Genomic DNA, 11,990 nt, shown 5'->3' with positions numbered 1-11,990 from the left:
GCAACAACACTTTCAACCGGATGAGCACAATGTCCACCAACCTCAGGTTGTGGGCTATCAAGAGCTCAATGAGGAGATAACGGAGACAAAGGATATTTTCTCTGACTCTCTAATGCCACCATCATGACTTCCGATGAAGCTTAAGGATCACCAACTAACGTGTCGGACTCTCAAGCATGGCCCAAGCGACATAGACTTGGCTGGATGGGAAATTACATGCACAAAATTCGTTCCACGTGGTAGACGGCAGACTAGCAACACTATTAACGCCACCACCGTCCTAAGAGCAAGAACTCGCTCGCCTGTCCAGGAAACGATGGACCTTGCCAGGTGCACTACGCCCAAGAAAGGTTCAATAGGTGTGCCTACCAGTACATCCTTAGTTAACAAACCACCTGGTGGTTCAAGCAAGATGAAATGTTGCTTCAATTGTGGGAATCCTAACCACTTTGCTCGAGACTGCTCCCAGCCCAGACGACCAAAATAGGGTCAAGATTCTATACAGATCAACAAGAATAAGGACATGAGACAGACTATTCTGCAACGAAGGGTCAAAGTCACCACACTTGGCGATCTTCCTGAAGGTACACCAAAAAGGAAGGGTACATTCTCCTATCCAACCCACCTAGCTCCTAGTTAGTATTTCGAAGATGAGTAAAGGTGCTTCCCTCGGATGAGTTACAGGAAATCTCAGTTGCTCTTCGTGCTCATATAATTTTGTTGAAAACTAAAAATGGTGCATACAAATACGAGAATATCATGTAGGATCATTACTTGCATGGTTGTGGCATTGCCATTGCCAAATCACCTGCATTTTTGGGGCTCCGTCTCCATTAACATCATATGCATCTAGGAAGGACTTCTGATTTTCACCAGGCTCTATCTTCCATCCTAGCCATGCACATTATTTGGGTTGCTATATTTTCATCTTGTCGTGGTGTTTGTCATTGACATATGGTGCCACGACGGAACCTAGGGCCTCGTATGCGCTACAGCCATACGCTTGTGTCACTAGGTGCGCGCTGGTATCATAGTTCGCGATAGCAACTACGCGACATACTATTTTTCGCAACCTGCATAATGTGATGACTTGGGTTCTAATTCGGGTCAAAATAAAAATAATAAGGAGTACCAGCATGACTCCCACGGTTGCTAACATGCATTCCAACAAGTGCACCATCAGTCATGCATCATGACCGGCACATCATAACCAATGCAACACGCCATGTGCATAATTTCATAAATGCATCGGTCATCGCATCCATGCATTGTATCATCGGTCATCGCATCCATGCATTGTATCATCGGTCTCCTGGCATGTTGGCATTTCCATAATACTTTATTTTTTCTCAAAATAAATATCAACTCCATTAAAATAAAAACAACTTTGAGCAAGAATGTCTGGAGAAAACCTTGCTTATGCCACATAATAAGATCTCGGGTTAAAAATGCCTCAAATAGTAGTAGAGTTGATCCTGTTGTTTTCCATGCTACGCATGTGCCAGTGCAACTATTCGATTATATACGTATAAGATCCTTAGGAGTCACCATACCGAAGTTGAAGTCACGAGGAACACCGAAAGTTATCTAAACCAAAATTTTCGTGTTTTCCTAATCTCACTCCAAGGCACACGCACGTTCCCCTCTAATTTTACTCACCCGAATCTCGGGACGAGATTCTTTTTAAGGGGGGTAGGCTGTGACAACCGAGGTAATTAAAATGATAAGCAAGACAAATTAAATATAGCATTATGCCTAATTAACCAAGAAAAGTTGAAATAAATGCATGTGTATGTGTGTATGTGCATGTACCTTTAGGTAAAATACATCTTTTCTAGGTTTAAATATATTTGTTCACCATCGCCATGAAATGACAAATAGAATGCAATGATATACACCCTAGGTGATGTTTAAAATTTTTGCAAGAGTAATCAAATTCAAATTTTAAAGTGTTCACATGAAATGATGAAATAATTCAAATCTTTACAACATGCTTTGAAAATAATTTTCAAACCATAGCTCAAATAAACTTTTGTCCAAAACCAAAGTTGTATAGTTTTAAATGTTGAAAAACTTTAGTGATTCAAGGATTTTCAAGTTGCTACACAAAAATTGAAGAGAAATTTGAATTTGAACTCGAATAGGGCAATAATTCATATTCATTGAACAATTAAATTTAATTCTTAAACTAGGCTTCAAATAAGTTTGTACCTAAAACGAAAGTTGTAGAATTTTGAATTTTGAACAATTTTCGTATTCAAAATTTTTCGAGTTTCAATTGAAAAGTTTGAGAAAAATCAAAGTCAACTCTCTCCCTCTCTCTCCCTCCTCTCTCTCTCCCTCCTCTGCTCTGCTTCCCTGCTTCCCGAGAGCAGAGCCGAGCACGCCGCGGCCAGCACGCCCAGCACGCAGCCTGCTCGCTGCCTCCGCCATGATCGCACCCCCTTGTTGCGCCCCTGCCTGCACCGCTGCTGAGCCTCTGCTCCTCCGCACGCCACCACCCGACGAGCGCTCGGCGACAACACCGTGGCGATGCCGCTGGCCTTCAATGCCGCTCACCACCGATGACCCCAACCCCTGCAGCTCACCCCGGCCCTCCCCTTTTCTTCGAGCCGAAGCTCCCTCACCCCTCACTCTTCACTTCTCTTGCCTAAGACCCAAGCCCCAGCCTACCCTGCGCCCAGGCACACCTCCGCCATCACCATGGCCGCCGCCATCACCTGAGCCATCGCGGAGCTCTCCCTTCCGGCCCTCCTCCACCCGAGCAAGCCCCCTAGCTAGCTTCTCCATGGCTTGGTGAAGCTCCCAGACCACCCCACTGCCGCTTCCCCTCGCCGAAGCGCCGCCGCCGCGGCCTGCCGTCGCCGCCGCCCACTACTCCCGCGGGGAGCACACCTCCGGCCATCCCCAACCTCGTTTGAGCCCACAAACGGGTAGAGCTCGGTCTCCTCTAGCTCCTCCCCCACTTTCCCCTCACCGCCGGCGACCGGAGCCGCCGGATTTCGGCCGGAAAAGGCCGCCCCTATCCTGCCCTTCTTCAACCTCCGTCCAAGGGCATGGTTGTGATTTGTTTTTAGATCCCGGGGGGTTTTGCGCTAAAGTCAAGGGCATGTCTGCAAATCTCGTTTTCAGTTTTTAGTTTCAAACAGCGAAATTGTAAATTCGTTTAAAAATCGTAGAAAAATCAGAAAAATGAAAACTCAACTGTTATGGAAACTTTGCAAAGATATCTACAACTTCTGTTACATGCACTTTTTCTTTTGATCATTAGTTTTTGCTCTATGTAAAATACAAAGAATAGGTAGCTTTTATGGTATCTCAAGTTATATGCATGTTATGGTTCTGAGTTTTGGACAGTGTTGTATTACCAAATAGTATGGCTCTGTGTAAAAATTTCATGACCATAGGAGAAATCTAGCTATAGGTTTTAATAGATCTTGCTTTATGCCTAGGTTAAATAGTTTTATTTATCCAGGTTGGTCTGCTAATATTAATTAGCTGAAACTTTTACAGTTGCTCTATTGTGATTCATGTATTCCCCAGAAAAAGTTTGGAAATTTTTAGTTAAGTCAAACTGATCCAAATAATTTATGGTAGGAAGAAATGTACTAAATAAATAAAAATAGTTTCTCTACATAGAAAAATCTCATATTTTTACTAGAGCTTCTATTAGAGTACTAAATCCTTCTGGTAAAGGTTGAGACTCTAAAAATTAGTGTAACAGTCTATGGAAATTAGTTTTGATCCATACAGCTATAAGTTTCTCTATTTTTCAAGCTCTGTTTACTGCTCCATAAAATCTAAAAAATTAACAGTAGACTCCACATAAGAGTAGGAAGCCTCAGTAAAAATTTAAGCATCTTTACTTGTATGGTTTGTTCTGTATAAATGAATCTTGCTCCTAGTAGTAGCTTGTTTAATGTCTTTTTAATAATTAATATGCTCAATGAATTTAGCTAAAAATTACACAGTAGGCATGTTACTCAGATGTGTACATTGCATAAAAATTTCAGTACCAGAAAGTTTATGTAACCCTAGTTATAGCGTTACATGTTAGTATAGTGTTAATTAAGAAAAATATCATTTCTACATGTCAAGAAAATGAAAGACAACAAACTCCTAGTCCTTTTATGAATAAAATCATGTTAGATAGTACTCTATAAACGATTGCCCAATAAAGAGAACATAATCTCCAACTTAACTGGAGTTGTGCTGGTTTGCACTTTATAGTGAATTAAATCATGAATTGAGATCATCAAGTAAACTCATGCATATGCATCTTGTGTAGATTCGACTACTCTCGCGGACGGTACGTACGAGCTGGTGCCGGAGTCCGAGAGTGAGCAGCGTGAAGCCCAAGCTAATCTAACTGAAGCCGCCGAAGACCCGAACCAAAGTTCGGAAGAGCCCAAGGCTAACTTTGCTTAGCAAGGCAAGCCCCGGAGCATGTCCCATCTATTGTAGATTTATGCAACTGCTTATATTTCTATATACTTGTGCATTTACGTTTACAGGAGTTGATTGAAACCTTAGTTGCATGATCCTAGGTACCTATGCTTGAACACTAGTTGGTTTAGGTCGCTAGTTGGCTAGGCTAATCGTTCGGTAGAAGTCGAGTGATTTCCTGTCACTCGCGAGAATTATTGGAATTGAATGTCCACTACATACTGCAACTATAAGGTTCACGGGCGGGGTTGTGGTACTTGTGATACCCCATCTGTTTAGTAAAAATGGATAAGGCCGCAGTGTGTGGTAGTGGTGGTTAAGCTTTTGAACGTACTAACCACATGCCGAGAATATGGTAATCGGTAAGCTTAAGTACTGGATTGAACCGAGGCCGGAACATACTCCCCACCGTCTTGAACTCGTTTACATCTAGCTAATGGCGAGTACAGAGTCGTCATACTGCTGTACTTGAGGGCGGTGGGCCTGTTCCGTGAAGCGGGAATTGAAGGGAACTGTTGCGTGGGTGACTCTGTTCCCATGCGTGTGTTTAGGTCTGCCTGGCCAGATTAACAAATTCGATTCGAATATGATGATGATGATGAATATGGTTGGTCGGATGATGAAAGATAATTGTTTCCCACCATGTATGCTATTGGATAGATGCTCACTTAGAATGGTTAATTGAACTAGAATTTTTAAGCTAAAATTTGATATTAAGGATTCACTCTTAGTTGCTTTTTCGGCTTAACAAACCCCTCTAGCCAAAAGCCTTGCATGTCTAGGTAGTGGGCTAAGTATACCCATAGTCGGGTAAGCCTTGCTGAGTATTAGTATACTCAGCCTTGCTTGTGGCTCAACTTTGTTTTCAGGTTATACGTTTGAAGATCAGATAGCTAGCTTGACTTGGCCGGGTACTTTTCCTCCTGGTTGGTCGGTGGAGTGGGATACGACTCTGGCCAACGATGACAATGCCGAGTGATGTCATGTACGGGCTTCATCATGACATCTTGTATCGTCATTTAGAACTCGCTTTATTTCCGCTACAGTTAAACTCTGAACTACTTTCAATTTGAATTTCAAGTACCTTTCTGAGATTTCGAACTTGGTTTGTAATAATTAAATTAAGACTCGGTAATGTAATATATTTGTGAAATGTTGTACTCTCTAGACTCACCTTCCGTGTGAGTTGCATGTAAGCTTTGGGTTTCGAATGCAAGCTCAGGTGGTTTTATCGGGACTTTACCCGACTGGACTGTCGGATTACTCCGTTTGAAGTGCGTCTTAGCCGGGATTACCTTTATGGTGATGGTTAGCGCACTTGAGCCGGATTAATTCGGGCGGTTCTGCCATAGACACGTGGAGCGTGATCCGCGGAAGGCAGCAGGCGCAACGCGACGCCGAAGCCCATCGCGCGGCGACCCGGGTGGAAGACGCAAGGGCATATGCCCCTAACCTGCAGTGCTCACCGCTCCGCCGTGGCGATCGTCCATGCGACCCCAACATCGATGTGACACCCTAGGTGTCTGCATAGTAGAACTGCATTTATTTTATGCATCATGTGCTTAAATTGCTTGAGCAAGGGTCTTATTTTAAAAATATAAGGTTAATTGTGTAAATATGATTTGATGCAAGGTCTTTCCTATAAATAATTTGAATAGGATGGGTAAATAATTCTTTTGTGGAGGGTTTGTTTGTAAAATTCAGTGTAATCATTACATGGCAGGGAATTTTACTTTTCAGTCTGAAATTAAGGTGATTTTGCTTTGGAAAAGACAAAAGTCCATTAAATTCAAATTTCTTTCTATGATTTCAAAATAACTCTTTAACCTTTAGTCAAATGTAGATCTTGAAAAGTTGAACAACTTTCATGTTGGGCACTTTTTCATTTGAGCCCTAGTTTAGGAGTTATTTTTTTACAGTAGGACCCTTGAACTTTTCAGAAATTGCAAAAAGGTCCAGCCTTCATCTTCCACCTCTCTCCCTCTCTGTTTCCTCTGCCGACGGCGCAGAGCGGCGCCGCCCGCCGCCAAGGAAGGTCGCAGGCCACCTCCTGCTGCTCCACCGCCAAACGCGGCACCCACGCAACCTCTTGGCCCCAGTCCACCCCGTGCTGGATCCCTCCTCCCCTCGCCACCTCGCCGCCGCCGTGGCAAGCTCGGGGATGAGCCCCGGCTCCCCATCTCTCACACGCTTCAGCACCTGGGGACACCCCACAACCCAATCCCCTCACTCACTCGTCATTTCCCTGCCCCAAACCCCCAGAACACCGCCACCGCCCACCCGCACGCCGGCGAGCTCGAGCTCACCGTCGCCCCGCTCCTCCCCGGCCGCTCCATCAGCTCCACCTCACTCTCGCGCAGCTCACCAGCCTCTCCTCGTCACCTATCCTCCACTAGAACCCCCTCACCGTCGAGCTCCTCCGAACCGCCGCGCCGCCGCACGTCGACGAACCTCCTCCGGCCGCCTCCTCCTCGACCCAACCCCACCAGCAGGTAGCGCTTGGCGCCCTGAAGCTCCCCAGTCCCCACCCTCGTTGTCGACGACCAGAGCCGCCGGAATCGGCCGGTCAAACCCTGCCTGACCTCTGAATCCGGCCAAGGGTCATTTTGTAAGCATCTTTTTCTTTCTAGGGACCTATCCGCAAGATTTTAGTTCCTTCTCTTTTGTTTCTAGGCTGAACATTGAAAATTCCTAGAAATTCGTAGAAAAATCAAAAAAATATAAATCAAAATGTTTTGGAATCCTTGTTACAAGACCTACAAATTTTGTTACATACACATCTTCATTTTTGGTCTGCATGTTAATCCAAGAAAAGAATAGAATAAATAGGCTTTAATTGTTCTAGGAGTTGTACTCAGTAATTTCAAGTGGTTTTTGCCTAGAATGTGTCTTGAAGTGTTACTAGTACCTAGTAAAAATTTGAACTCTTTTTGACATCATTAATTAGGTCAAAGTTTCAAGATTCCTAGATCTACTAGTTTTGCTAATGTATTTATGCTGGTAGAAATATCAAATTTATGAGTGTGAAACTTTTTCCATGAATGCATGTCACTAAAGCCTTGCTGTTGTGCAAGTTTGAGAAATTTTAGATCTGTTTATCTTTTATTTTATTTAATGCTTATCAAGTAGGCTTTAATTGTGATAAATAGTTTCTTTACTTATATAAAACTGAGAATATTTGTGGAACTCTATTTTGGTCATATGTTCATGTCTGTAAAATTTAGGATACAGAAATGTTAAATAACTTTCTGTACTAATTAGTTTTGCCATATGTGGTTTAATTTTGTCAAAATTATTAATTCTGTTTTATGCCTAGATAAATTCTGAAAAATTTATTGGACATTCATAAGCATATGAAGCCTGTTCTGAGAAATTTTGAGCTTCATAAGTGTTGTATTTTGTTCTGTAGAATTCAATCTTGTTCTAGATGCTGTCTGAGTAAATGTTTTATTATGAATAATTGGCTACATGAAATGGTATGAAATTTACAGGATAGATTTTTCTCCGTACTTCCTATTTGAAGTAATTTTTCTGAATTTAAATGCTAGTTTTGTACTAAGTTACTTAATTTTTAGCAAATCATGATTTACATGCTATGTGAATTAAATAAATCATACTTTGTGAAGATAATCAAGTTGTCTTGTGAGGTTAATCATGTTGTTTTGTGTAGTAAGACATGTTAAATAACTACTCTATAAACGATTGTCCATATGCTAAGTTATGTTTGCTAGTTGTTAGACTGCAACTTTATCGTGAAGTGTGTGTAATTGTAATACTGCTTTTTGCATCATATATAGATACAACTATTTTAGCGGACGGGACGTACGAGCTGATCCCGGAGTCCGAAGGAGCTAATCAAGAAGCCCAGGTGAACGCCGCTACACTGACTGAAGACCCGGACCAAAGTCCGGTAGAGCCCAAGGCTGATCTAGCTAGTGACTACTAAGAAGGCAAGCCCCGGACATAAACCCAATATTTCAAATTATGCACTTTATATACTACTTACTTGTGCATTTATAGTTCTTAGGATTTGAATTGAAACCCTAGATGCATGATCCTAGGAACCTATGTACTGAACACTAGACTTGAGTTCGAGTAATTGCTATGCTTATAGGACCGGTAAAAGTCGAGTGATTGCCTGTCACTCGCGAGCTCTATAGGAGTTGCTTGTTTACTTTCTATAATCACTATAAGGACGTCGGATGGGGTCATGTTCGATATCATGACCTTGGGTGAGACCCCGTCTGTATTGATGATATCTACTAAGGTCGCGATGTGTGGTAGCGGTGGTTAAGTGTTTGAACGTACTAGCCACATGACGTGAATATGGTAAGCGGTAAGCCTAGTAGCCGATCGAACCGGTAAGTGGATATAACTTTCACTCTCTCTTAGAGATAGGTTTTTATGTTTATGTTGCACAACACCACAGGTACAGGGAGGAAGTTGGTGCCCTGTAGTCGGGGAGGGTGACCTTATCCACAAGCCGGAACGAAAGGTCAACAGTTGTTTGGGAACGACCTGACGGTGTTCCAAACGTGTGTGTTAGGTTTACCTTACAAGGTTGGAAATCCGATTCGAATCGTCCGTCTCTCGCGGATATTGAGACTACTTGATCCCTTTGCCACACAGAGTAATAAGAGCAATGTTATTATGATCAATTTTGATGTTTGAGTAAAGTTCTACCATGGTTGATTAGAATTAGTTGCTTACATTGAATGGTTAATCAACTAGAATGTTGAAAGCTAAAATGTGAAATTAAGGACCTACTCTTTATTGCTTTTCAGCAAAAGGAAACCAGAGCCTTACAGAACCCTGCATAGTCTAGCTAAGTGGACTAAGTATATCCGTTGACGGTTAAGTCTTGCTGAGTATTAGTATACTCAGCCTTGCTGTTAAATCCTGTTTCAGGTATGAGTTTTGAGGACCAGACCGCTAGTCTGACTTGGCCCTGCTCTTTGCCCCTTGGCTGGTCTGTAGAGTGGGATCCGTCTCCGGCCGGCAATGACCCCGACGAGTGATACCTTGCTTGGGCTAGTTTGGTATCCTTTTGCGACGTCTTGTAGCCGTCGTGTTTTCTTTCCGCTGCTTAAACTCTGAACTTGAAACTTATGTTGTGTATAACGTTATACTGAGTTTGGACTTGTAAGAATACTTTGAACTTGTTGTAATAACTGCTATGCCTGTGTTGTAAAATATATGGTTGTAATATCTCTGGACTCGCCTTCGTGCGGGGTATGCTTGTTCGATCCGAGAACCGGTGGTTGTATCGGGACGTTACCCGACAGACCAAGAATTGTTCCGTTTGAAGTGCGTTTGAGTCGGTGTTCCCTTTATGGTGATGGCCAGCGCACTTGAGCCGGGATAATTCAGGTGGTTCTGCCACAATCGACCTGGACCGAAGCTCGAGCCCAGACCCTTCAGGGCCGCGTGCCTTCTCTAGGGCAATCCGGAGGGCACAGTTCCATCAGTGATTCCCGCCACCGGCCAACATCGTGAAGTACACCGGGGAAACCAACCCCGGCATGTGGCTGGAGAACTACCAGCTCGCATGTCGGGCTGGAGGAGCGAACGACGACCTGTTTTTCATTCAGTACCTACCCATTTGTTTGGGAGACAATGTTTATGCCTGGCTCGAGTTCTTGCCGGTCGACTCTATCGGTGGCTGGACGGACCTCCAGAAGATGTTCGTCGGCATCTTACAGGGCACGTATGTCTGCCCAGGCAAATCCTAGGATCTCAAGAGCTGCAAGCAGGAGCGCGGCGAATCCCTTCGGGATTACATCCGCTGTTTCTCCAAGCAGTGCAACTCCCTCCTCGGCATCATCGATGCCAACCTGATCAGCGCTTTCCTTACCGGCATAGGTTGCAAGACGCTGGTCCACAAGCTAGGATGCCAGAAGCCGCGCTTCACTCGCGAGCTCCTGCACATCGCGACTAACCATGCCTCTGGCGAGGAGACCGTCGGAGCTGTTTTCGTGCAGGATCAATCTGCGGCAAGGACAAAGAAGGAAGGCCCTGCTGAGAGCCCCGCGGACCACGATGCCAGGAAGAACAAGAGAAAGCACTGACCGCTTCAAGGCCACAAGTCTCTTCTCGCAACCCGACCTGCCGTAAGATGCACACCGGCCTTCTCTCGCAACCTGATCAGCCACACCAGCTCGGGATGCTTGGGGGCCGAACACTTGTACACTTTCTCTTGGTGGCGAAGCACACCGAACGCCCTAGTACCCCGACACGACTACACTTGGCTCGGGACACTCGGGGGCCGAACACTTGTTTCTTCTCCACACGCACACTGGCTACTCTCTAGCGCCTCGACCCAACACATTTTGGCTCGAAGCGCTCGGGGGCCAGACAACGGTCTTCGACCTAACCACACCTTAATGAGTTTCTTACAATTGCACACTTGCAGCATTCTAGCACCTCTACCCAACACATCTTGGCTCGAGGCGCTTGGGGGCCAGACAACATTCTTTGACCTGACCGCACCTTAATGAGTTTCTTACGATTGCACACTTGCTGCATTCTAGCACCTCTACCCAACACATCTTGGCTCGAGGCGCTCGGAGGCCAGACTGCGGTCTCGACCCGACCGCATCTGTGCAGCCCTACCTCTTGAGCTCCTTGACCTGAGCAACTTAGCCCAAGGTGTTCGGGAGCCCCAAAGGGATGAACCATCTCGTGTTGTTCGCACCATCACATTGCACGACACAAAACACTTCTGCTGCACCATTTTTTCTGCCCTGTTCATACGTTTTTCCAAACCATCCAATCGATCGAATCCGTGTAACGGTCTACGATGAACTAGCGGCTGATGCTTCCGATCCAGTCTCGAGCTATATGTCGCAACCTACGATCAGCACGCTGTTTCGAGAGAAAGGATGCAGAGGAATAAAACGTTCACGAACAGTCGAAACAAGTGAACAGTAGAACAATTTTCAAAAAAACATATTTTATATCACAAAGCATAAGATAGTTTTTCTCCGTCTTCCTCCTTGTACTTCCTCTTGAATCAAAGGCTAACCAAAAACTATTTACGCCTGCACCTTTGGATCCGCCTCCGAGGACATGACGGCCGGACTAACTGATGACAACGCGCTGACAATGGATTCCGCCACAGCATCGGCCATCTCTAGCTCTCGCTCAACACGACGAACATCCCTCACCACCACAAAGGGCAGGCCCTGCGTGATCTTGCCGACAATAGGCTCCAGCTTCCGCGCCAACACAACAGCTGCATTACACGGCTGACCCATTGAGATCTCACCGACAAAGCCCTCTAGATTTAGCTCCAAATAGCGCGACACCACCGCGCTCAATGCCGACGACGCACCATGGTAAGTCGCTAAGCCAGTCAGCTCTCCGAGTTCCGCAGGAATCTTCAGCAGGTCGGCCAGCAAGGGAATAGATGGCGGAGCACCGAACACCCAGGCGCAAACCTCCCACATTGCCACCTCCAGTTGGTCGGACTTCTCGGCAAGAGCGTCGCGCTCGCGACGCAGGGCTTGGCACTAACTCGACATCTCTGACAAAAATCGGAGCTT

Source organism: Panicum virgatum, chromosome 2K, assembly GCF_016808335.1.
Source record: "Panicum virgatum strain AP13 chromosome 2K, P.virgatum_v5, whole genome shotgun sequence".
Taxonomy (NCBI): Eukaryota; Viridiplantae; Streptophyta; class Magnoliopsida; order Poales; family Poaceae; genus Panicum; species Panicum virgatum.
Note: the sequence above shows the minus strand (reverse complement) of the source record.